At 34.1% G+C, this 22071-nt stretch overlaps 2 protein-coding genes and 1 long non-coding RNA gene across 5 annotated transcripts in view; 1 reads left to right on the plus strand and 2 right to left on the minus strand.

Annotated features, from left to right (window-relative positions):
• The window catches only part of LOC127833381 (26S proteasome non-ATPase regulatory subunit 1-like), a 272314-nt gene that overhangs the window by 67526 nt on the left and 182717 nt on the right, over window positions 1-22071 (plus strand). The window lies entirely within an intron of this gene.
• Window positions 1-22071, minus strand: part of LOC127833382 (dopamine receptor 3-like) — a 42872-nt gene that overhangs the window by 3840 nt on the left and 16961 nt on the right. The window contains exon 1 of one of the 3 annotated variants that reach the window (XM_052358607.1): window positions 9378-9543. The exons of the other annotated variants lie outside the window; for them this stretch is intronic. The gene's annotated coding sequence lies outside the window, so the exon portion shown is untranslated. Of the gene's footprint in view, window positions 1-9377; window positions 9544-22071 lie in introns of those variants that run through there. 3 annotated transcript variants of the gene reach the window in all.
• Window positions 13947-17389, minus strand: LOC127833384 (uncharacterized). The gene is made up of 3 exons (XR_008027392.1): window positions 16957-17389; window positions 15966-16066; window positions 13947-15593 (listed from the first exon to the last, which is right to left on the minus strand). It is a non-coding gene; the product is annotated as an uncharacterized LOC127833384 (long non-coding RNA).

Below are 22071 nucleotides of genomic sequence, written 5' to 3' on the forward strand. Positions count from 1 at the left end.
AGATCCATACTCATTAAACCCATTTTTTCCCCACTAAACATGGTTGTAACTTTTGCCAGAGCATGTTAATGATATAATGATATTAAAAAAATATAGAATCCCCAAGTCATTAATATATTTGCCAGAGGTGTTTAACTGTAGAGTTGTACAGACATAAAGTCAGCATTAATTAAGCTTTCACAGCAATTGGTAGCAGCCTGATGGAAATCTGGGTCTTGGAAGACATAATGACAGGCTTATTAGGATAATCACATTGTTCAACTCAACAAGGTATGAAGAAATGGCCAGTAATTGGGAGAGGCACTATTTCTGTGATGGACAAAGTTCTGCCTAATAGAATGTGATGCTATCACGACAAAAATGCAGCATTGAATAAAAGTTTCAATAATTAATCCTCTGTGTCATTTTTGTCATAAGAATACTGAACGTATTTAATGAATAATAATAATTGTATGCATTGATATTTGCATCGAAAGAACTAAAAAATCCACTTATGTTATGCAATGCTTGACATGCATCTCTTTTTTACTTAGACTTATCAAAAAATGAATAAATACTGACAGACTTCTGCTGAGGTCATATGCTTTTAATGAACCCAGCATTTCTGTTCATGGTTTAAATAGAGGATATTTGTTGGATTCTGTGGATTATCGATATTCCACCGAATCCAACAAATTTTCTTTTCATATTATGCTTGTTTCACCGTTTATTTACACTGTTAAAGAGTTTAACTTAAGAATTTCGCTGGGATAATGACGACATTTCGTAAAAAAAAAAGACGTCTTTTCACAGTAAACAGTGAAAATTATCGATAATTTTCACTGATAATTTTCACTGTTTGAAACAGTGAAATTATCAGTTTTAATTCACTGATATTTCTCTATAAACCACTGGAATGCATAAAATAAATATCCTCATAATTGTCAACATGTTTGTTTTAGTTTTTACTTTCCCAGTTTTTTTTTAAGTTCAGCTGTGTGAATTAGTTTCTGACTTTATTCAATATCATTGCATAAAATGAATTTAAGAAAAAAATATTCATGCATGTCATGTAGTAATTTTAGGAACTCCTATAAAACTTCCATTTTATATTACAACATGAGAAAATATACACGTCATACCCAAAAATAGATGGAAAGCTGAGATGGTTCTTCTGATATCATATTAAACTAGTGTCATCTGTTTGTACGCTACAACAAATGTGTGTTGTAATTGTTTTCAAAATAACTGATTGAGAACAAAGATGTGATGGTTGAATCATGTTAAAGATTTTTCATTTCTGTGACAGTGTGGAATCATCAATACAAAATGTCATCTTTGTATTTCCAAAGTTCATTTTTCTCAGTAGAAATAAGCTACAAAACAGTTTTGCAACTTAAACTGTTTGAGAATTTTTTGTCTGATATATATTATTTTGAATGTGTCACATACAAATACATGTTTTGTTCCATTTGTATTTTAAACAGCGGACACAAGTGTGTTGTTTTTATGAAATAAATCAAAGAAAGACTTCTAGTTGGGCTAAAAACATACTCTGTATTTTAAAATGTATTTTTAAATAGCTGCTTTACTTTTATAATGAATGTTGCATCATACATATTGGCATAATTTTTCACAATGCAAGCATGATTAGTGTATGAATAATAACAAGTAGAATTTCTGGGTGTGAACAAAATGATATGTGATAGCATCTCTGATAAATGAATTATATTTTAACCCTTAAAGCGCTGGAGCTGAATTTTAAAGGCCTTTGCAAACAGTTTGGATCCAGATGAGACGCCACAGAACGTGGCGTCTCATCAGGATCCAAACTGTTTGCTATTCTGATAGTATTCTTTGAAAAAAATCGAAGAAAATGCTAATTTTAGAAATTCAGCAGACGACATTTTAGCAGAAGACAAATTACCCAGCATGCAAAGGGTGTGTGGAAATATTCAATGGTGTATGTTGCAAACATTTTTAGATTAACAAGATCAATACTATTTGATCTATGTGCCGTATGGAAAGCGTCTGTTTTCTACAAAACTACCCATCTGTTGTATCAAAGATGTTTTTTCAGGTTTGTGTGTCTGGGTTTACATCTTTCAGCTCTGTTTCTGTATTGTTTGCCAAATGATTTTCATAAGTCATTATTCATCACTACTATTTTAAGTCATTATTCATAACTTATATTTTGAGAATACAGTCATGTTTTCCTCAATGTAACGAACTGACTTTTCAGATGGATGACTTCTGCAACAGACTATATGACAACCAATTGCCCAAAAGTATAATTTATAGACTAAAAACAAGTTAAATAAGCATGCAAAAACAAACTATACTTATTCATGTGAGCGGTATTGGCTGATTTAATTTGGCAAATAAATTTAACAATTTAAATCAAAAGTAGTGACCAAAATAGTTCATAACAAATGAAAGATTAAGTGCATGTTGTAACTTATGCCACAAATAACTGTTTACTTTTGAAAGTCTTTAGTCTTGGTTCTGTTGATTCTTCTAATTAAATTTAATTCTCCAAATTAAGCTCAACAAATTGACCGATGTGTTGGTATTTTCTGAGAATTGGAAGGCAAGCCTTGGTTTGGTGACTGAGTGACCCTTGTTAGTTTCTGTTGCTGACAATTTTGAGAGGACATGAGGAATGCAAGGTGTGTTGGCTAATTTAGGCTGTTACTTTGTTGTTTGCATTTCTGTCAATTTGCTTGCTGGTTGCTCAAGATGATGGCCATAGCTTTCAAATGAAAATTAATAGGATGAGCATATTAGCATTGTCTCCGCATTTTCATCATTCCTATATCAGTGATTTATGTATAAATGCAAATTTGGCATTAATACATTTCCATAGTGTGTTGGCTTAAAATAGATTATTCCCAACCAATAATGTTCATATTTTTATCAAACAAATACTTTTTGAGAATGTCATAATTTTACTGGATATTTCAAATAATATGTGCACATTTTATGTTCAATGATGTGAACTACAATGTGATTTTTGTCCTTTAAATTGTTTATTGAAAAACATTGATTGGTATTATGTTTTAACTTTAATGGCATTGAGAATGACTCTTATTAACTTGTTTAATACAATACATAAAACTAGTTTATCTGTTTTGGTTTGTAAACCTTTAAAATGTTACAGTTTATAGAAATGTGCAAATGCAATACATTTTATGGTATCTTTGTTTCAAATGGAAGGTTGTAAAACTATCTTAAGTGAGTGTGACAAGAAATCACTAATTCCCAGACCATGCTTTCCTGACAATGACAGACAACACCAATGCCTAAATATTTCACAGACAGTTTGAGATTACTCTTAAATGACCCTCGTTCACAAAGCCTTTATGGTAATTTTCATTTATTGCAAGTTCTTTTTAATCAAATCCAGTTAAGGCAGAAAGTGTCATCACTGATTAGACAGTGTGAACTGCACAGGCTAATCTGGGACGACACTTCACACACATCCCCATTAAGGCCCCATTTTCCCAGTTCGAGGTTCAAATGTCATAGCATTTCATTGACAAGTTGAAAATTCTCTTAAATATTCCTGTTGAGTATTTCATTAAATGCCATATTTGAACTGTGAAATTCTGCTGCAGACAGTTATGCTGCAACTACACTATTGATTGCATAGATATTGGCCCACATAACGTGTGTCATGGAAATAGAAACCAGAAAGCCATACAGATGGGAAGCTTGATTATACAAATGTTGGTTTTAACATTTTTCAAATAAATCACGAACAAATTGAAATATGTATTGTTATGTGCAATTCTATATGTTACAACAATAAAATTGTGTCTTACATCTTCAAGATCTTTCTATCTGGAAAAAGGAAGTGTGAAACATGAATGTTCACTGCAAACAGAAATCAAAAAGTGTTTAATTCATAAGGCTGAATGCACATACATAAACTTAAGTACAAGATTAAGTGGTCCACGCAGGCTTAAATGGCAGTAGACATTTTAATCATCCATGCAAATATCCAATATGTCTGGCTCATTTCTATGGAAAATAAATGAAATATCATGTTCATATAAAACATTCTTCATTGCTTATGATTGTGTCTGCCCTGTGTGATAAAAAAAATCAATGCATTCCTGCACTAATATTTTTGCAATGAATATTATGTAATAGTTTACAGCACTCCATAATGGCAATTAATTATCTTATACAAATTCAATGCATCCCTACACTTATCTTTGCTATGAATAGTATATAGTACAGTACAGCCAACGCGGAACAAACATATTTCGCGATCCGCGGCGGCAAGGCGTAATGAGTCGATGCCGAGTCGAACGTTGAAGCTGCGTCAGTATGCGGCGGCAAGTTGCATTTCGCCGCGAAGCTTGGCATCTGTCTGCTGAGACATGCCTAGGCAAGCCGCGATCCACGACATGACGCCGAGTCCATGTGCATCTTCAAATCAAAATCTTTTTTAACCAGGTTTTCCGAAGGAAAAAACTGGTTATTATATTGGCGAATGCGGGCGGGCTGGCTGGCTGGCGGGCGGGCGGAACAAGCTTGTCCGGGCCATAACTATGTCGTTCATTGTCAGATTTTAAAATCATTTGGTACATTTGTTCACCATCATTGGACGGTGTGTCGCGCGAAATAATTACGTCGATATCTCCAAGGTCAAGGTCACACTTTGAGTTTAAAGGTCAAAAATGGCCATAAATGAGCTTGTCCTGGCCATAACTATGTCATTCATTGTGAGATTTTAAAATCATTTGGCACATTTGTTCACCATCATGGGACGGTGTGTCGCACAAAAGAATCACGTCAATATCTCCAATGTCAAGGTCGCCACGACTAAAAATAGATTTTTTTTTAAAACAAACTTACAAAGGGGGTTAATTTTGTTTGTTTGTTTCAAAAGTTTAGTTTTAGTTTTCTCCCTTTATCAGATTTTTTTTCACAATAAAAACCTGGTTTTGTGACAATTTTGTCCCTTGTTAAATGATAAGTTAGTTAAAGAAATTTAAAAGAACAATTATAATAATATTTAAAATCATAATTAATTTAATGTGTGCGGATTCAAAATAGATAAACTAGTTTATAAAAAAGCATGCTGTTGTTTTGTTTTTAGTCAGATTGCATTCTCGTTTCTAAAGAAATTGCTGCCATCCGGATGGAAATAATTATTATTTTAAAAGAATGCAAATAAAAAAAATCGAATTTCTAAAAACAAAATACTATCATACATTATTTTGTTAAAGCCCATTACGTGCCATATCGCTTATTAAAACGTGAAAATAATAAATATGAAAGTAGCGTAAATCTAGATTTCTATGCTACACAAATGTACATGTAGGTGTATATCTTTTCACTCAATCCGCCGCGTACGTATGCGGTGGATTTTCTCCGCGAAAGTATGCAAGGTTAAAACAGACTCGGCGTCGTTGCGCTGATTGATGCCGAGTGCCTCGGCGATGCGCCGCGTGAAAACTCGACACGGCCGTACTAAATTTCTGGCCGTGGCATAGCCCCGGATTATGTTTGTTCTGCATTGGCTGTACTGTAGCTTACAGCATTCCAAGATGGCAATTAATTATCTTTAACAAATGCAATGCATCCCTGCACTTAATTTTGCAATGAAAATTATGTAGTAGTTTACAGCATTCCAAGATGGCAGTTAATCACTGTAAGTGCTCTGGATGCTGCTGCTTTACAAAGAGGGAAACCTGTAAAGACCCACAGATTAAGCTTAGAGACTTGGTGTAAGAATCTATGATATGTGAGCATCATTCTGTGATGTAATGATTCTATTAGTTTTCATGGCTGGAAGCATCTGAGCAAAATGTAAAAATTGTCAGTTGTAACAAGTAGGTGTATCATTATAATTACCTTACAATCTTTAAAATTGCCATGAAACTTAACAGTGGCAATATTTAGCTTTTGAAAGGTGCAAGCCTGCAAGGGCTAAATTATACTGTCATCACCACCACTTGCCGGGTTGGGAACTAACATTTGAACTGATTGTTACCCACCCTTGTTCTTTCAATAGTTCTTGTTGAGATGACATAGAAATATTATTACAATCTGTATGGCCCAACAGGTCAATTTAATGCGGGGATGAGGGCATGGGGCTACAGCAGGGCATTGGCTTGTACGTAGACTCCTGCTATTCTACCTCACGACACATGTGCACTCATCAAAACTGAAACAATCCCCAAAATGATGCCAACCTCCTCCACTACCAACCACCATGACCGCCTCCCACTGATAACACCACTGGTAAAACAATCAGTAAAGAAATAGCATACCATAATAGAAACAAGAAGCCTATTGGCAGCTTCAAATTATTCATTTATCTCTTTTGAGATATAAAATCAACAGGTTATCCTCTAAAGTTAATTCAACAATCCCCTGAGCTAATATTTATAATAGAAAACTTCTTCAGGCACAATATTACTTGTCTGAGAATTATAAGGCAAAAGAATATTGGAAATTGTAAGTTTGTGTCAAGACAAAAGCATCAAAATCAACAGCAAGTCAAATCTGTCTTTTGACCTGATATTTGTGCATATTGTCCTTGTTGAAATCAAATGCTTTCTTGGACATGATCAGGAAATAATTGTCAATTATGGATATAACGAAACAATTGGGTGTTAGGTTATAATTTCTTGCAAAGTTTCTGGAAAGTGTTGGTTATGCATTAATAACCAAAGATTTGTAAATTGTCGTCCCAGATAAATCAGGGACGACACTTTCCACCTAAATATGACATAGACACTGTTCATACCCAATGATCCGCACAGACCTGAGTTAGTTGTCCTTGAAGGCTTACAAATCATTGCATGGATATAATATTTATTACTCAGTTGCAAAGTTACATAAGTATTTTGCAAATAAAAAAAAAGGTAAGGGAATATTTACTCCAAAAGGGCACATCAAGAACTATGTGTGGGATTTTCCAAAGTGAGTCTCCTAGACTTGACTTATCGGTCAACAATCTTTCTGGAGTATTTAACTTGTATTTGTCAGTCCTTAGGAAATGCAAATATAATTCGAACAAGCCTTTCTGTAGGCCAACATTCCCTAGTGACTTTCCCTATTCAATTAATATGAAGTGTCATTGTGGTTCCTTAGAGGAATGTGTAATGCATAACAAACTGAATTTGTCTCGCCTTTGAAAACATTGTCACGTTGTTTGTATGAATCTAATTGTCTTGATGTGGCAATTCTGGCATTATAGCTTATAATTATGATGTTTGTCTGTTATTACAATGGAAAACTTGCAGTCCTTAATATGCAGAACTTGTACCTCGGGATTACTCCACCATGCATAGTGATTTAGATGATTGTTAATGTATCTTTGCCTGTTGGATCTTTCAGTTTCCAGATTTTTTATGTAACGATTATCATATTAGCCTTAATTTTAAGTGCTTCTTTTCAGAGTTGTGCAAATTTTTCTGATACCTAAAGCACTCATTTTCAGTATATATAGCGAACAAATAACTTCTAAGAAAAAAATGAATCAACAGAGAGTATTAGTGTTTCTACAAAATGTTCACTTGACCTTATTCTTGTTTAATTTATGCCAGATTTACTATAAATAGCTGAGCCTAAATTTAAGTATATATTGTATTGCTTAATTAAACAGAAATGTGGACATTCCAATTAAAAAATGTTATGTTACAATTAAATATGGCTTGACCTAAATTATGCCTGGAATATTTATATATTATAAATACAATTACATCTTTTTTTGTTGTTGTGGTTGGTCAATATATGGGTTCCATTGTTTTCTCCCAAATATTTGCTCTAAAACATATTTTGTCTTTTTATGCCCCCGGTAGGATGGCATATAGCAGTTGAACTGTCCGTCAGTGTGTCAGTCAGTCTCTCCGTCTGTCCGAAAACTTAACATTGGCCATAACTTTTGCAATATTGAAGATAGCAACTTGATATTTGGCATGCATGTGTATCTCATGAAGCTGCACATTTTGAGTGTTGAAAGGTCAAGGTCATCCTTCAAGGTCAAAAGTCAAAAAACAAAATCCAAGGAAAGTAACAAGCTTTAAAGGGAGATAATTTCTATTTTATATCATTTGGCAGGTACAGATCATTTTCACAATGGAAGTAATATTTTTTTAAAGGATATAATCTGAAACAAATTTTAAGGTCAATGTCATCCTTCATGGTCAAAAAAATACAATCCAAGGGAAGTAATAAGCTATAAAAGGGAGATAATTTCTAAACCTGCCAAATGATATATTGAAATTTTATTTCAAAGTGGCGCAATAGGGGGCATTGTGTTTCTGACAAACACATCTCTTGTTTTAAATCTCTTCTTTTGTAAAAGAGAAAAAAAGGTCATTGTTGTAAATTTTGTTCACAGACTATTTAATTTGAATTAGTAAAAACCCAATATTTTGGGACAGTTTGGAATAAACAGTGGGATTTTTATAATTCCATTTATCCAAGTGCACCAGCTACATAAATGGTTGAATGGTTTAGTACCAATAATCTGGTTTTCAGTGAATAATCAGATATTTTCATCATTAAATCATTCATCACATCGTGTCTGACGTTGCATCAATTTTTATACGCCCGTCTATGACGGGACGTATTATGGTATACCCCGCGTCTGTCCGTCCGTCCGTCTGTCCGTCCGTCCGTCTGTCCGTCCGTCCGTCTGTTAATGTCGTACGCTACGTCAAATATCCTTTGACAGATTTTCTTCAAATTTTAACACAATCTTAATATTGATAAACCCTGATCCCCTTTCGTTTTTGACGGAATTCTGAATTGTCGTTCCAGAGTTATGGGACTTTGTTCGTCAAAATTTCGTGATTTCATTGAATGTCCTACTGTAGCTCAAATATCCTTCGATGGATTTTTTTCAAATTTCAACACAATCTTAATATTGATAAACCCTGATCCCCTTTCGTTTTTGACGGAATTCTGAATTGTCGTTCCAGAGTTATGGGACTTTGTTCGTCAAAATTTCGTGATTTCATTGAATGTCCTACTGTAGCTCAAATATCCTTCGATGGATTTTTTTCAAATTTCAACACAATCTTAATATTGATAAACCCTGATCCCCTTTCGTTTTTGACGGAATTCTGAATTGTCGTTCCAGAGTTATGGGACTTTGTTCGTCAAAAATTGAACAAGGTGAGCTTTTTTCTATTCCGATTGTACACTACCACTTACCCATCTACATTTCTCTTTTATTATTCGTCAAAATATCTATAACAGGTTTACTTCAACTCCATATCCTCTAAAGAAATGCATACATATACTCAAAAAAAGATATGGTATGAATGTCAAGGAGACGGCGCTCCATGCTCATGTACTTATAAAATAAACCATGTATTCAAATACAAATAAACTGAAGTAAAAAAATGATTCAAAGGGTTATTTATTACCTTACTACTTCATTGGCGAACGACGGGCGTATCATGCGCTCATGGCGCAGCTCCTCAGTTGGGTTGATGTTTATAGCTGCTGCTACCAATTTAGCCAGGGGCGTACCCAGTATAATATAGAGGCCTAATTGATATCTTGAAGTGCACATTTAGGATTTGCTGTATACATAGCTAGTTTGTTATGCTATGAGCCTAATTGCTCTGGGAAAAGGGAGCTAAATGCATGTGGGTTAAATGTTGTTCCAGATTAGCCTGTGAAGTCCACACTTGCTTATCTGGGACAATACTTTGAACCTTAATTTTTACCTGGATTTTTACTAAGAGAAGACTTCCTTGAAACAAAATATTCCATAAAAGTGGAAAGCTTTGTCCCTTATTAGCCTGAGGGGACTGCACAGGTTAATCAAGAGCAACACTAGGCGCATGCATAAAGCACTTTTTTCCTGAGAGCTGGCTCATTTGTCTTTTTAAGCCCCTGCTGTTTGTGTGCTGTATCTGTTTTATCACTTCATTGACTTTGGACACTGCTAACACGCTTATCTGAGCTTACCTGATAAGAAAATTACTTATCTCTAATGGCCATTTAGTCCAATTAAATCCACTTTTTGTGTTGAGAAAATATTTGGTAAGTCTATCAGATCCTGTTGTTTCAGATATCTGACAAATCAGACAAATTTGTTGCATGGTTGTAAAATGATCCCATAACCTGCACGCATATTGAATTCCAGTCAAGTGGATGTACATTTATCTTGTTGGTTAATATTCAGATTGCCTCTTATTGTCAACATTAAAATCCAATGATGGCACTGAAGTGTTTCTATTGCAATATGATAATGCATTTATATTATAGGTATTAGATTATAGATTACTGCTAGAGTTGAATATCAGTGTCCCTGGTTTTACAAGAACTGAAACATCATCCTTGGGTAATTCAAATTTTGGTTTTAAATGATTGAGGTAATCTGATTTTGATTTCAAAGAATCAGTAAAAGCTTTCATAGAAGTCCTTTATTTTGAAATTGACACTTCAATTTTGCACACTCTAGCTCTTTGCTGCCTACAATTATTAAGTTTTCAGTGTTTCTGAAGCTGGCTCTTAGAGTTTTATATCTTAGATTTGTTCTGAATTAAAAAAAAACAACAACCTTAAAAACAAGACCAACTTTTGGTTCCATAACCGTTAGTTTACTTTCCTTTTTTATCTGCATAAAATGTAAAGTTATTGTCTTTTTATTAGCTTTGGTGCATCTGTAAGTGCAGGTTACCAGACAAAAAATACACTAACAAGATGTGTTTGTGAAACACAATGTCCCCATATATGATGTTTGACCTTGAAGGATGACCTTGACCTTGTGAAGGATGACCTTGACCTTGACCTTTCACCACTCAAAATATGCAGCTCCATGAGATACTCATGCATGCCAAATATCAAGTTGCTATCTTCAATATTGCAAATGAATTCATAAAATAAGCAATTTGGGCCACATATATTTGACCTCTGACCTTCAAGGATGACCTTGACCTTTCACCACTCAAAATGTGCAGCTCCATGAGATGCACATGCATGCCAAATATCAAGTTGCTATCTTCAATATTGCAAAAGTATTTATAAAATAAGCGATTTGGGCCACCTATATTTGACCTCTGACCTTGAAGGATGACCTTGACCTTGACCTTTCACCACTCAAAATGTGCAGCTCCATGAGATACACATGCATGCCAAATATCAAGTTGCTATCTTCATATTGCAAAAGTATTCATAAAATGAGCGATTTTGGCCACATATATTTGACCTCTGACCTTGAAGGATGACCTTGACCTTGACCTTTCACCACTCAAAATGTGCAGCTTCATGAGATACACATGCATGCCAAATATGAAGTTGCTATCTTCAATATAGCCAAAGTTATTGCAAAATGTTAAAGTTGGCGCAAACAGACCAACAGACCAACAGACCAGAGGAGCAACAGACCAACAGACAGACAGGGCAAAAACAATATGTCCCCCACTATTATAGTGGGGGACATAAAAATATGTCCAACTATTGCCCTCTCCCTCACAAACTCATAAACATGATGCCATGTGATGGGTTTTGATCTCTTGTTCACCAATGCTGTAATATTATTACTCTTTGCACTTCATGATAAAGTTTGTTTAACTGTTGCTTCAGATTGTTTTGTTGCTGCTGGAACCCAATTCATCACTGATAAGAAATGTTATAATGTGTATGGTGTTCCAATTTTCACTTACAAATGGTTTCAATTGAAGAGTGTTAATGGTTGATCAGGAAAAATGATAACTGTACTTGATTTCAATAGAGAAACGTGACCATTTGTAATGGTATAGCACATAATATGGTTTGGCAAACACTGTCATTGTATAATTATATTCATTTGTTTGTTTGTATATTACTATGAACACTGATATATTTTTTCTAGTTCAAAATTGTTTCACTGGACCGCAATCTGATTGAAACTACATTCAAAAGCTTCAATTTGTTTTGGTCACCATTTTAAGTGATACACTTAAAAAAAAAATCTGTATACTTAATTTTATAATTTAAAGTTTTGATTTGTTATGAATGTAAATTATTGTATTTTTCCAGATGATAGAGATTGAATTTTTTTGTATTTTAGGTTTGGTGAATTACAACATTTTTGAAAGTTCAATTTAAAGTGCTTAATTTAAATGTGCATCCAATTCCTATGCTTATATGAACACACTAGAGTCCATGTCCCCAGTACAAGAACTTGATGTCTTGATTGAAAAATATGAAAACACTCCTGTGCAGAATGGGATTTGATCCTGGGACCTCCTGATTATCAGATGGACTATTCTATGTGATTGCAACCTCCGGATTAGAACAACTAAGAAATAATTTTGGTCGCACTCTGTGAAAAGAGGGTTTAATGCATGTGTGTAAAGTGTCATCCCAGATTAACCTAAATTGCAGTCTGCACAGGGAATCAGGGATGACACTTTCCTTTATTTTTTTAATTTTTTTAAAGGAATTCTGGGCTGTTATGAGGAAAATCCAGTTTAGGCAGAAAGTGTAGTCCCTGATTAGCCTGTGCAGACTGCACAGGCTTATCTGGGTCAATACTTTACCCACTTGCATTAAACATTCTTTTCACAGAGAGCAGCCCATTTCCATTTACTTTGATGGGATGGTGGCATAAGGATCTTGCAGAATGAAGGGATGGCTTTGTTTTGTCTTGGATGATTAGAAATGGATCCTCTATCAATTGCACTTTCACTGATATTTGGTTATGTATGTGGGTAGTTAATATCTTTTTTTTCATCATTAAATTGCAAATGAGATATGTATTGGGTGCTATCCACCGGGGTTTAATTGGAAGTGATTTTCTGTGAATAATTATTATTCTTTGTTGGAAGTTTATCCTATCCGCTGTTCAACGGTATCAGATTTTAATGCAATCTGCTTCATTATTTAATTACTTTGTATTGATAGATCGGCAAGCTATTCTTTATTTGCACATTTCATATTAACATTTTTTAGGGAAAAAAACAGAGGAAAGATGTGAGGGGTATTTTATCAAGATATTACAGAGTTTTAAAATGAAATTGCATAAGATTATATTAGAACACCACAAAACTGGTTTATCTCCAACAGTCTTGATAATGGACAAAAGTCTCCTTGTTATAAATAATGTTGCACCATTATGTGTGTTAAAATAATTCCCTCTGATTATAGGATGCATGGAACTTATTCAGGAACTTGAATTATGGGCTTTTTGGCATTTAGAGGATTTTAATGTTTCTCTTGATTGAAGTCAATTACTAACACTCCAATGTTCACTTTCTTTCCTTGTATGTTATGGGATTTGCATGATAAACTGATCTTGTAAGTTCTTGTAGTTTGCCTCTGAATGCACCTGAGAATGAAAGTGGCTGATTTTCTTAGCAACTTTGTATGATGTGTATTAATGGAGGACAGACAATTTTCATACTTCAAAGTTGATTTCCATTAAAAAAAGTATTACCTTGTATACCATGATCAGGTTTTAATAAAAGTTAACAAAACTGCATACCATTATCAAGTGATTACACTGTAACTCCAATATAGTGCGGTCCGTTATAACGCTGTGTCCAATATAACGCGGGGGGTCCTTGGATCCCGTTTTTTCTCCAACCCCGTCTGTAGATCTGCCGTGGAATCATATGGAATTCTATGGAAATTGTTAGATGGAATTCCGTGGAGTATTGGCACTAACTTTCCATCCGATTCCATGCAATCAATGGAAAAGTGAAAAAAAAACAGAAGAGGGACTTGATATGGGATGGAATTCCATAAAATGCCGTGGAATTCCATAGAAGTCCGTGGCATTCCATCTAATGCCGTGGAATTCCATAGAATGCCATGGAATTCCATAGAATGCCGTGGAATTCCATAGAACGCCGTGGAATTCCATAGAACGCAGTCCGTGGAATTCCACAGAATGCCGTGGAATTCCATAGAATGCCGTGGAATTCCATAGAATGCCGTGGAATTCCGTGAAAAGCTATGGAATTTAATAAAAAGCTGGAATAAAATAGAAAAAAAACAGATTATAGATCAAAGGCATTTTATCGATTTTGAAAAACAAATGTGAATGTAACTAAAGGTTTCATCATAGAAGTTAAACAAGAACAAGATCTGGCATCAATCATTTACCACACACATGCAGTCACAGTACATATTCAAAAATGAGTGGTTTTACATTTTCATAAAGTACCAACTCTCTTAACCACAGGCATGCATGCACACATTCAAAAACACATCCATAAACATGACGGCATATACAGGTGAGAAAAGAAAAACTTATAAAAGGCACAATATAAAACATAAAAGTAGAATTTTACATTTCTCTTATTACAAGTATACTTCCTTTCTCACATACACTTCAACACCGTTATTTCGAACACCGATAATCCGAAGTCACCGTTATTTCGAAGTATTTTTCGGGTCCCGATTTTGGTTCTTCTTTGTTTAATATAAAATTTCATTGTTAATCCGAACTTCGTTAAACCAAAGAAATCGTTATTTCGAAGTGATTCAGTCGGTCCCAACACTATAATTCCCACCTTATTATCAATCTTTAATCCGAAGTCAAAACTGCAAAATACTGAGCGTATTTTCACACCTTGTCGTGGCACGTCAAAAGCCAATAATTACACCTTTGTCGTCTGTGCGAAAGCTGGTGTTCAGAGAGACATTGCGTATTAGTTAAAAAAAAGTTAATTCATTTCCGAAAATGTATTCATATGTTTGTATGTCTGATAATTTGTGCTATTCGTTATATTTTATATGTTCTGTAATTAGACAAAAATAAAAACAAGAAAAAGGATCTTTTTATTCCTCCGTTTGTTACAAGTGGAAATCTATTGCTATATGACTTGTTTACGCTTTTAAGAAAGCGTGTAACCGAACCATGCGACTTCCACAACGTTTTATTTTCACAGAATCAAAGAAGTCTTCTGTCAAATGTTTATTTCGAATTATAGTTAATCCGAAGTTTTTTTAACGGTCCCGACGACTTCGAAATAACGGTTTTGAAGTGTATGTTCATAAACACACACAATTACATGCACACACACATCACCACGCACAATTGTTCTAAAGTTTTTTCACATAAATTTTAACTTTCAACAACTGTTCCTTATTAATTCTAGAACACTTTCAGTATGATAACAGAAGTTCAGTTCTAGTTGATGTGTTCCAGTGCAATTCTAGAAAAGTTCCGAAGGTTAGCTTCAAATATTTAAGTCTGAAACCAACTTTCTAGAAAACAAATTCCCATGCAGACAGCCAGTTTTCAAGTACTGAGCATAGTTAATAATAATACATAACAAATAAACAACTGTTGTAAATTTGTTATTTATTATACTATGCTCAGTACTGTTGAACATGGACTTTATTCAATTATCCAAGTTTCAAATTCCTAAATTAAAAAAAAACAAATAAATTAAGACAAAAAACAAACACAAAATACAATTCACAAAATAAATAACTGGTCTTTTTTATACAAGAATTTACCAAAATAAAACATGTCAACAGCCACAGACTGCAAGGCTTAACACAGAGGCTAGTTTTTAAAAATGTTTGTCCAAGTCTTCCACTGCCATTTTCCTTTTCTTCTGAGAATATTGAACACCAGTCACTGCCTCCGGGTCCTTTTTGGTATGAGGTACAATTGTATACTGCTCACATGTGCTCTACAGAATAAAAAATCATAAAAATGTCTAAAGCAAAGAGTTATTTACATTCAAACTATAACAAGAGATTTCAAAGCAATATGGTCCCCTACTTGTTAAACTTCACTATTTTAAGTTTGTTAAATATATTTTTTGCCATAGCAACCAGAATTCTTGCATTGTAAACAACATGAAATGACATGCAAAATGTCCTTATTGTCATCTGTTCATGTTTCAAGTTTCATGAAAAAATACATAGAACTTTTAAAGTTATCCCAGGATCCAGAAAAGTGTAACTGACTTAGACCAATATATTGAATTCCAAAAAGACAAAATACTTTCAGGTGGTTAACATTAAATAACTTATCTAGCCCAGGGCATGACAATATTTACCATGAATTTGTGGCCCTGTAAGTCCTCTAGGTAAATGCGCTTAAAGAGCCGCTTTGCTGTTGGATTATTTCCCTGCCAAACTCTGCAGTATCTTCCATCAACTGGTCAATGGTAATTAAAGCACATAATGAAAATGTATAGGGAACGTAATTCATGAATTGTTTTAAATATTAAGGTGTTAAATGGTCTTTAGAAAGAGAACTAAAAACAAAGTGAATACATCGCAAAGCACTAAGCATAACTTAATTTGTTGGTATGATTAGTACAAATTTATTATTGCTATAATTAGAATGATGTGTAATTCTATTGGTATGAAAATGCACACTCAGATACCTAAAAACCAATTCCATTGGTTTAATTTTTTATTTACAAGCAAATACGTTGAATTGATATCCCCCGCCAATATGCTTCTGGACACATAAGTATTATATTTGACACTCAAACAAGCATTTTTTAAAGATACAAAGGGCCATAACCCCGTTTTTAACAGATGGTGTACAATTCCATTTGGCGTGCATCATCCTCTTATCCATATATATACTCGAACCAGGTTTCAATGAAATCTGCCAAAGCACTTCCAGGATATGGCTACGGACGGATGGAAAGACGGACAGACGGAAGGATGGAAGGACGGACAGACAACGCCAAAACAATATCCCTCTGCCTAGGGCGGGGGATAATAATAAACATTAACACCATTAATGAGCATTGAGTGCTCACCATGCACAGTACAAAACTTCCTTAGCCTCAGTTCTATAACCTTGCATGATAAAATTCCGATACTACATTCAACATTATTAATTTCTCCACATAGGTCTTATTACTTCCTTTTTCAACCTGCAAACTCCACTAAGTGAAAATTTGGCTGACAGCTGCTTTTAAACTGATATTTGCCATACTAAAACCTCAAATATCACATAAAAAGGTCTACAATAATGTCATAAGAAGATTAAATTTAAAGGAATATTTAGAAATAATAAAAATCACAAACCTTCAGTTGTTGTTCTATTCCTAGACAGACTGCTCAAACACTGTATGCATCACTCTTTAGCAATATTTCGTGTCACTTTCCAAATGATATAAATACATAAGTATTTTAAGAAAGTGTTTTTAATGGAAAAACTCATGAACTCTTCTGTTTGTTAAATTTCTTTAACTTTATTTTAACAAGTTAAACCAGTACATTGTCCACCATGTTTCATGTTTCAATCTAACAGGTAAACTTTCTGTATTTGAATTCAGCCAATTAGAAAAGGCTGTTATATCTTATAACCAATAGATTTGCAGCAAACATACCCAACATCTGATGCAAAGCACACGCTGGGGTTATCAGATAGATTGTTATTTGACAACCTGGACTGGCTGAGTTTGATATTGAGAAAAAACAGTGTGTATACCACTTGGACAGGGTTAAGGAATTTAAACTTGTAGAAATTGCTTTGAAAGTATCAACTACTCCTACATCTGCAGAACTACTACTTTAATTAGTACAGCATTAACAACAACACCAACAACAACAGCAACAATAACAGCAGCAACAACAACAGCAACAGCAGCAACAACAACAGCAGCAACAGCAGCAACAACTGCTACTATTGCAACAACTGCTACTACTGTTACTTCTATTGCTACTACTATTGCTACAGAAACTGTTAATGCTACTACTTCTACTACTACTACTACCACCACAACCTCTACTGATATAAAAAAACACTACTGCTACTACATCAATTACTACAACAACAACACCTACTACAACAACAACAACTACTACTACTAATACAGCTACTACATCTACAACAACTACTACTACTGCTGCTGCTGCTGTCACTACTATGAAGTCTATTTGGCTATTTGTAAGTGTAAGGTGTTCTATATGTGTTCTTATTCCCCATTATAACTTTTGTAGAACTTACTGGTTCTTAAAGCGTTCTAGATGTGTTCTAGAACTACATTTTAAAACATTTTTAGAAATTTCTCGACCATATTTTGTCCTTGAAATGTTCTAAAAAGTTTCTTGAAATTATTGGAACAGTTTCAGTCCTAAGCCATTTTCCACAAATGTTCTGGATTTATTCTAAAAAAACTGTTTTGGAACAATTCCAGAACATACGTTTTAGAACACAAATATGGAACAGTTCCAGAACTGTTCCAATTTCTAGAACAAATTTATAATTATCTTTATTGCATTTTCTTTTAAATACAAAATACATGATGCAAATAAATTCATACATGTATTAAACTACAAATACATTTCAGACAACCAGCGAAAATTTTCTAAGTTATTTTCCATTGATTTCCATCCAAGAAAATGTATAAGTTATTTTCCATAATGATTTCCGTTGAAAAAAATGGCTAAGTCCAACTTTCCATGGTGTTTTCCATACATTCCGTGGAAATGCATGGAATTTTAGTCGAGATTCCGTGGAATTCCATAACAGCTTCAGATGGAAAATTGGCAAGTGGATGGAATTCCATCCAATTCCATGGATTTCCATCGATTTCCGTAGAATTCCATAGTATTTTCTATGGAATTCCATAGAAAAGTGCTAATGACTATGGCAGATCTACAGACGGGACCTTCCATTTCTGATTCAAATCCATGTTATGCAACTAGATCTACATGTATTTTCATAAATTCAAAGAAGCCAGCGATCACAGCTTGATTGCTTTATCCGTCCGTTTAACTGATTTTAATCGATTCGAGGTTAAACGACACTCGACAGCTAATTGGTGTTAATCTGTTGTGTAATGTCAATAAAGGTGTGAAAACTCGCGAGTCAGTGTTTATTACATGTATTCCCTATTAGAGCGGTTCGGTGCGCTAATTTCAATAAGGCAAGTGCAAGCGGTATAATTATCAAATTAAAGTTATTTGAAACGATTACCTGTTTATGTTTTGTATTTATCGTGTATTGTATTTCATTGTATAAACTATGGCTGTGTAAGTGTGTTATCGTTTATTATATGCTACACATGCTTGATAAATACACTGCAACTCCAATATATCACGGTTCGTTATATCGCGTTGTCCAATATATCGCGAATCGGCTATGGCTCCCAAAAATCTGACGAGCATAATCACCAAATAAAATGTTTTAATCTGAGAATTTGATGAATTAAAATCCGTTTCAAGCTAGTATTTTTCCTTTTTTTCACCAACTTTAATCCAACATTCATAATCCAGTTTTGACCAGATTGTTTGCTTACATTGTACATCACTTTAACACCTGTGTACTGCGATAAACAATAGCCCCTCTTGTCAAACATCACAGGTCATTTCGGGTGTTACCATTCTGTATTGAATTTGCTTTGAACTGCCGAAACGCACCAGTGCACACATGATGGTGTACACAAATATAACTGTAAATGTCACAAGTAAATACTGACCTATCTCAACAGTCTGTGTGCGTTAGATACAGTGTAAACTACTTGCTTTTAATTGAGAGGAAAATATCCCTCAGTTTGTTAAAATGCACTACTGTTAAAACCCATGCTTTGCATGCTTTTCATGAGAATGAATGACGTCATTTTGTACATGGGTCTAATTTGTGCATGCTTTCTTGAACAATACAACTCGGCAATGTTTTTCGGATTACAAATTTAATTATATGCATTTAAAAATACTCACAAGGAATAATGTTTTGTGTTATACCAATGAATAACATATGGATATAACACATAATTGAATAAGGTAGGTAAATAGCGTGTTTTGAGATTGCATAACGATGCTAATGCATACATATACATGCATACATAACCTTACAATTTATTTCGCGCACCGGATATATCACGGTCGCGATCTTTGGACCCCTTCAACCGCGATATATTGGAGTTGCAGTGTACAAATATCTTTGTGTGTGTTTAATGTTTCAGTACGTATACGAAAAATAAATTTAAAAATCCTGACGATTTATTTACATGCTAACGCAGTGTAATAGTTAACAGAGATGCACTTAAATTTTTGCCCGTTATCAGAAAGTCCACGGAAAGCACGTTTTTTACATGCTGCATATGACGCAATAAAACATTTCTTTGTACATGTATCGTGTTGCATTCAATCTAAATTTAAATGCGCTCGTCCAATGAAAGCTGTGTCCCATAATGCACTGTACCAATTTTTCTGACAAATGGCGTAGGCATATGAATTTGTTTACGAAGTTCGTAAACATATTTCTTGTCATAAATGTTAAACATTATTTTTTCGTAAGTGATGTAATTATATTGGATTATCGGATAAATATGCACATTAGAAAAGCGGTATGTATACTGTTATCGTTCGATTCGGTTTATATGCATGTATTTGCGGATGACAACATAGCATGACGATACACAGGACCTATATTATAGGCTATACTTTACCTGTTTTTATAGCCCCTTAAATAAATAAGCTCAAAACTTATAACGCTGTCCGTTTATAACGCTGTTGCGTGGCTTGGACCCCGTCATCCGCGATATATTGGAGTTACAGTGTATCATCATTATTAAAATTATCACCTTACATATCGTTAGTGGGTCAGAACTGTTTGACATTTAAAGAAGGCATTCCCTGTTTGATTGTTAAATTATTAAATCTAGTGCCATTTGTTCTATTAAAAAATGCCAAAAATAATATAAAAAATGATGAATTCTGAAGTTTCATTTCTTCAATAAAAATAGTTGTGTGTAACCTGAAATTATCACTTTTAAAATGGACAATTATGTTTACATGTTTAGAATCTGATTTATAATTTTGGTATTAAAAAAACTTTCTCGTTATCAGTTTTGTTCATTTGGAATATGGAGTGCTTGTTCATTTGAAAAAAAATAAAATTATTTGGTGTTTTATCAATAAAGACCTGACATGAAAACCATAACACTATTTTGGGGAGATCTGAGCTATAGCAGAAAGTAATAAATTGAGTCAGAAAAATCTTTTCCTGAGAAGAAAGTTGTCAGTTCAAGATAGAAGACAATATGATATATTTTGCTGCTGATAAGTCTTCATGTCAAGGTGTCTTCCTTGGAATGTATCTGGGCGTACATGCTAGGTCAACTGTGTGGTGCTTTTCTCCAGTTTATAAGGTTGTAACTGAAACTATCGAAGTTACTCCTGGGATTCAAAGGCTTATGACAGAGGGAATGGATATCGAACCAATTAATTATTGAGTTTGTACATTAAATTGTTCATGTTAGATCTGACTTACAACTTTTTGTCATTGAGTTGTTTATCATGCAGCTTTTGCATAGTTATATTTTTTAATGAAAACTGTTGTGTTACATGCTTTCGAAAATTGCTGTGCTTTTGTCCTGTTTTGTCAATTATTCAGGCACTAATATGGACTCATTTATGTTTAATGATTATTTTTTATGGGGGTTTAATTGATTTAACTGAATCTTCTAAGAACTCTGCACAACTCACTGTTTAATTAATTAAAATTGATTGTTTAATGGCCTTTACACTGACAGTGGTTGTATACTGATTAAAGGATGAATGACATAAAAACCATTAAAGAATAGGGAAGTTTAAGACAAATTGAAGGAACTTGGCTCAGGGCTGTTATCATGAAAATCAATTATATGCCCAAAAAAAAATGAATGAATGAAGAATTGTCAATGAACTATTTTTATGCCCCCGAAGAAGGGCATATTGTGATCGATCGCACTGTCCTTTTGTCTGTCTGTCTGTCACTTTGCGTTTAGGTTTGGTAAAATGCTCATAACGTCTATGTCGCTTCAGATAGCGACTAGATATTTGGCATGCATGTGTATCTCATGGAGCTGCACATTTAGAGTGGTGAAAAGTCACGGTCATCCTTCAAGGTCAAAGGTAAAAAAAACAAATCCAAGGTAAGTAATAAGCATTAAAGGGAGATAATTATCTGTACCTGCCAAATGATAAAAAAAGAAATAAATCAAAGCGGCGCAGTAGGGGGCATTGTGTTATTGACAAAAACATGTCTTGTTGTTTTTTGTCTGAGTTGTTTTTATTTAAAGGCCGTACATACTGGTTTTACCCAGGATGTGGACTTAGACAATGTCACCATGAGGTGAGGCTTAGGCTTTTGACAAAATAACCATCATATTATGTGGCAGTTACTTAACTGTGGAAAATACCATGTAACGA

Source organism: Dreissena polymorpha, chromosome 6, assembly GCF_020536995.1.
Source record: "Dreissena polymorpha isolate Duluth1 chromosome 6, UMN_Dpol_1.0, whole genome shotgun sequence".
Classification (NCBI taxonomy): Eukaryota; Metazoa; Mollusca; class Bivalvia; order Myida; family Dreissenidae; genus Dreissena; species Dreissena polymorpha.